This window comes from Siphateles boraxobius, unplaced genomic scaffold, assembly GCF_051911475.1.
Source record: "Siphateles boraxobius isolate OS27281-9 unplaced genomic scaffold, OSU_SipBor_1 271, whole genome shotgun sequence".
Taxonomy (NCBI): domain Eukaryota; kingdom Metazoa; phylum Chordata; class Actinopteri; order Cypriniformes; family Leuciscidae; genus Siphateles; species Siphateles boraxobius.
The window spans coordinates 17501-23174 of NW_027508889.1; the positions used below are offsets into that span (position 1 = coordinate 17501).

A 5674-nucleotide genomic window follows, 5' to 3' on the forward strand; every position below is an offset into this window, starting at 1 on the left:
GAGCACCAACACAGAAAGCTCTATCACCAAATGTCTTAAGCCTGGACTTAGGAACAGCAAGCAGATCCTTGTCAGAGGAACGCAGGGACCGTGACTGAGTGTAGGGATGGAGAAGATCAGTAATGTACTGGGGTGCAAGTCCATGAAGGGACTTGTACGTCAGGAGCAGGATTTTATATTTGATGCGGGACTTAACTGGCAGCCAATGAAGCTTCATCAGGATGGGAGTAATGTGAAGACCAAGTTTTGTGTGTGTGAGCATCCTAGCCGCAGAGTTCTGCACATACTGTAGTCTGTCAGTGGCTTTGCTGGGTAGACCGAACAGGATGCCATTGCAATAGTCAAGTCTGGAGGTGATGAATGAGTGGATGAGGGCCTCAGCTACAGAGTTGGAGAGGCACTGTCGGAGTCTGGAGATGTTCTTGAGATGATAGAAAGCAATTTTAGTGACGTTTTTGATGTGTTGTTGGAAGGAGAGAGTGGAGTCCATGATGACGCCCAGGTTGCGTACTTGAGGAGATGCAGAGATTGAGCAGCCATCCACATCCAGTATGATGTCATCAACTTTTTTAAGAAGTGACAGCGGGGCAAACACCATGAGTTCTGTTTTGTCTTTGTTCAGTTTGAGAAGGTTACTGTCCAACCAGTGCTTTATGTCCTTCAGGCAGTTGATAAGTGCCACTGGTGGAAGAGAAGTAGAAGGCTTGGTACTGATGTAGAGCTGAGTGTCGTCAGCATAGCAGTGGAAGTGTAATCCATGCTTCCGGACAATCATCCCAAGTGGCAACATGTAAATATTAAATAGCAGTGGGCCAAGTACAGATCCTTGTGGCACGCCATGCAGGACTGGCGCCAATTTAGAGCAAGTCCCCTTGAAGGTGACATATTGTTGCCTGTCGGTGAGATAGGATTTAAACCAGGAATACACTGTATCAGTAAGGCCAATGAGTTCAGAGAGACGTGTGAGAAGAATGGAATGGGAAACTGTATCGAAGGCTGCAGAGAGGTCAAGAAGTATTAGAATGCTGACATGGCCAGAGTCAGCTGCCATGTGGAGGTCATTCGTGATTTTGATGAGGGCAGTTTCTGTGCTATGATGTGTCCTGAAACCAGATTGAAAAGGCTCGTAGAGGTTGTGCTGTAACATGTGATGGTTGAGTTGGGAAGCCACAGCCCTTTCCAATAACTTAGAGATGAAAGGTAGATTTGAGATAGGGCGGTAATGGTTTAAATCGTCTTGGTTCAGGCCTGGTTTTTTAAGTGTAGGGATCACCACAGCAGTTTTAAAGCTGGTGGGGACCACCCCAGAAGACAGTGAAAGATAGATAGTAGATAGATAGATAGATAGATAGATAGATAGATAGATAGATAGATAGATAGATAGATAGATAGATAGATAGATAGATAGATAGAAAGAGATAGATAGATGGATAGATAGATAGATAGATAGATAGATAGATAGATAGATAGATGGATAGATGGATAGATAGATAGATAGATAGATAGATAGATAGATAGATAGATAGATAGATAGATAGAAAGAGATAGATAGATGGATAGATAGATAGATAGATAGATAGATAGATAGATAGATAGATAGATAGATAGATAGATAGATAGATAGATAGATAGATAGATAGATAGATAAGTTCATTAGTACATATAGAATGGTAGTTTAATTGAGTCTTGGGCTTCAGGGAGTTTAGATTTGAGTTTTTGTGTTGTACACTGCTGGGCCACCGTAGCCTTGGCTCAATTTGAACTGTTGCAATGAAAGTCAATGGGATTTTTATGATTTTTAATATTAATTTTTAAGAAATCTGAAAGTCAAATCAGTCTGAAAAGATATAGCACACTAAGTCAGAACAGTCTGAAGGTCTGACCCGAGTTTGGAGTTTGTAGAGTTAAAGCTCTAGGAGGAGTAGCAGTCAGAAAATGTTGGTTAAGAAAAAGAAGAAGAAAAAGAATAATAATAAGTTTAAATAGGATTTCAGTAAGTTGGCTTTCACAAGCCAACTTAATAATAAGTTTAAATAGGATTTCAGTAAGTTGGCTCTCACAAGCCAACTTAATAATAATAAGTTTAAGTACAATATCAGTAAGTTGGCTCTCACAAGCCAACTTAATAATAATAATAAGTTTAAATAGGATTTCAGTAAGTTGGCTCTCACAAGCCAACTTAATTAAGTTGGCTTGTGAAAGTTTGGACCAATAAGTTTGAAGAAGTTTAAATTAGTTTAAAGTTTAAATTAATTTGAATTTTAAAGTAGTTTGAAGTTGAAATTAGTTTAAAGTAGTTTGAAGTTTGAAGTAGTTTGAAGTTTAAATTAGTTTATAGTTTAAATTAGTTTAAAGTTTAAATTAGTTTGAATTTTAAAGTAGTTTGAAATTTATATTAGTTACTAGGGTGTTCTGGGTGGTTGCTAGGGTGTTCTGGGTGGTTGCCAGGCAGTTGCTAGGGTGTTCTGGGTGGTTGCTATGGTGTTGCTAGGGTGTTGTAAGGTATTTTGGGTGGTTGCTATGGTGATGCTAGGGTGTTTTAAGGTATTTTGGGTGGTTGCTAGGGTGTTATGGATGGTTGCTAGGCAGTTGCTAGGGTGTGCTGGGTGGTTGCAATGGTGTTGCTAGGGTATTCTATGGTATTTTGGGTGGTTGTTATTGGGTCCCCTGGGTGTTATGGGTGGTCGCTAGGCGGTTGCTAAGGTATTTTGAGTGGTTGCTAGGGTGTTCTGGGTGGTTGCTAGGGTGTTCTAAGGTATTTTGGGTGGTTGCTAGGGTGTTCTGGGTGGTTGCTAGGGTGTTCTACGGTATTTTAGGTGGTTGCTATGGTGTTGCTAGGGTGTTCTAAGGTATTTTGAGTGGTTGCTAGGGTGTTCTGGGTGGTTGCTATGGTGTTGCTAGGGTGTTCTAAGGTATTTTAGGTGGTTGCTATGATGTTGCTAGGTTGTTCTAAGGTATTTTGGGTGGTTGCTAGGGTGTTCTGGGTGGTTGCTATGGTGTTGCTATGGTGTTCTAGGGTATTTTGGGTGGTGTCTATGGTGTTGCTAGGGTGATTTAAGGTATTTTGGGTGGTTGCTAGGGTATTCTGGGTGGTTGCTAGGCAGTTGCTAGGGTGTTCTGGGGTTGCTATGGTGTTGCTAGGGTGTTCTAAGGTATTTTAGGTGGTTGGTATGATGTTGCTACGGTGTTCTAAGGTATTTTGGGTGGTTGCTATGGTGTTGCTAGGGTGTTCTAGGGTATTTTGGGTGGTTGCTATGGTGTTGCTAGGGTGATTTAAGGTATTTTGGGTGGTTGCTAGGGTGTTCTGGGTGGTTGCTAGGCAGTTGCTAGGGTGTTCTGGGGGTTGCTAGCTAGTTGCTAGGGTGTTCTAGGGTATTTTGGGTGGTTGCTATGGTGTTGCTAGGGTGTTTTAATGTATTTTGGGTGGTTGCTAAAAAGAAAGAATGATAGATAGAAAGATTAGTTAGAAAGAAAGAGAGAAAGATAGATAGAAAGATTAGTTAGAAAGAAAGAGAGAAAGAAAGAAAGAGAGAAAGATTAGTTAGAAAGGAAAAAAGATTAGTTAGAAAGAAAGATTAGTTAGAATGAAAGAAAGTTAGAAAGGAAGATTAGTTAGAAAGAAAGAAAGATTGAAAGAAAGATTAGAAAGAAAGAAAGAAAGATAGAAAGATTAGTTAGAAAGAAAGAAAGAAAGATTAGTTAGAAAGAAATAGATTAGTTAGAAAAGAAAGAAAGAAAGATTAGTTAGAAAGAAAGATTACAAAGAGAAAGAAAGAAAGATAGAAATTTTAGTTAGAAAGAAAGAAAGATTAGTTAGAAAGAAAGATTATTTAGAAAGTAAAATTAGTTAGAAAGAAAGACAGAAAGATTAGAAAGAAAGAAAGTGAGAAAGATAGATAGAAAGATTAGTTAGAAAGATTAGTTAGAAAGAAAGAAAGATTAGTTAGAAAGAAATAGATTAGTTAGAAAAGAAAGAAAGAAAGATTAGTTAGAAAGAAAGATTAGAAAGAGAGAAAGAAAGAAAGATTAGTTAGAAAGAAAGAAAGAAAGGAAGTTAGAAAGAAAGATTAGAAAGAAAGAAAGAAAGATAGAAAGATTAGTTAGAAAGAAATAGATTAGTTAGAAAAGAAAGAAAGAAAGATTAGTTAGAAAGAAAGATTAGTTAGAAAGAAAGAAAGAAAGTTAGAAAGAAAGATTAGAAAGAAAGAAAGAAAGAAAGATTAGTTCGAAAGAAAGATTAGTTCGAAAGAAAGAAAGAAAGAAAGAAAGATTAGTTAGAAAGAAAGATAGAAAGTAAAATTAGTTAAAAAAGAAAGAAAGAGAGAAAGATAGATAGAAAGATTAGTTAGAAAGAACGAAAAATTAGTTAGAAAGAAATAGATTAGTTAGAAAAGAAAGAAAGAAAGATTAGTTAGAAAGAAAGATTAGAAAGAGAGAAAGAGAGAAAGAAAGAAAGATTAGTTAGAAAGAAAGAAAGAAAGAAAGGAAGTTAGAAAGAAAGATTAGAAAGAAAGAAAGAAAGATTAGTTAGAAAGAAAGATTAGTTGGAAAGAAAGAAAGAAAGATTAGTTAGAAAGAAATAGATTAGTTAGAAAAGAAAGAAAGAAAGATTAGTAGAAAGAAAGATTAGAAAGAGAGAAAGAAAGACAGAAAGAAAGAAAGATTAGTTAGAAAGAAAGAAAGTTCGAAAGAAAGATTAGAAAGAAAGAAAGAAAGAAAGAAAGATTAGTTAGAAAGAAAGATTAGTTAGAAAGAAATAAAGATTAGTTAGAAAGAAAGAAAGATAGAAAGATTAGTTAGAAAGAAAGATTAGTTAGAAAGAAAGAAAGAAAGAAAGATTACTTAGAAAGAAAGATTAGTTAGAAAGAAAGAAAGAAAGATTAGTTAGAAAGAAAGATTAGTTAGAAAGAAATAGATTAGTTAGAAAAGAAAGAAAGAAAGATAGATTAGTTAGAAAAGAAAGAAAGAAAGATAGATTAGTTAGAAATAAAGAAAGATAGAAAGAAAGATAGATTAGTTAGAAAGAAAGAAAGATTAGAAAGAAAGAAAGATTAGTTAGAAAGAAAGAACAAAATATAGATTAGTTAGAAAGAAAGAAAAAGATCAATAGATAGATAAAATAATCAGATGATAGATAGATGGATAGATAGATAGATAGATAGATAGATAGATAGATAGATAGATAGATAGATAGATAGATAGATAGATAGATAGATAAAATAGTCAGATGATAGATAGATAGAAATAGTTAGATGATAGAAAGATTAGTAAGAAAGAAAGAAAGAGAGAAAGAAAAAGAGAGAGAAAGAAAGATTAGAAAAAAAGAATGGGTAGATAGATAGATAGATAGATAGATACATAGAGAGATGAGTGTCATAGATAGATGAGTGTCATAGATAGATGAGTTTATTAGTTTAAATGAGTCTCAATGGCTCATATAGTATATAGAATGGCAGTTTGATTCAGTCTAGGGCTGCGTCCGAAATCGCGTACTATGAAAGTGAAAGTGAAAGTGACACGTGATGGCCAAGTATGGTAACCCATACTTGGAATTTGACCTCTGCATTTAACCCATCCAAGTAAGTGCACACACATTAGGAGCAGAGTAGTGAGTAGTGTACACACACACACTGCAAACGTGGATACACACACCCGGAGCAGCGGGCAGCCTTGA

General features: G+C 35.7%; 1 long non-coding RNA gene across 1 annotated transcript; it reads left to right on the top strand.

The window, feature by feature from the left end:
• The first annotated feature begins 3891 nt into the window (after positions 1–3891).
• LOC143753093 (uncharacterized) lies at positions 3892–5297 on the top strand. Its single transcript, XR_013207525.1, has 3 exons — positions 3892–3961; positions 4067–4223; positions 4851–5297. It is a non-coding gene; the product is annotated as an uncharacterized LOC143753093 (long non-coding RNA).
• Positions 5298–5674: the final 377 nt, after the last annotated feature.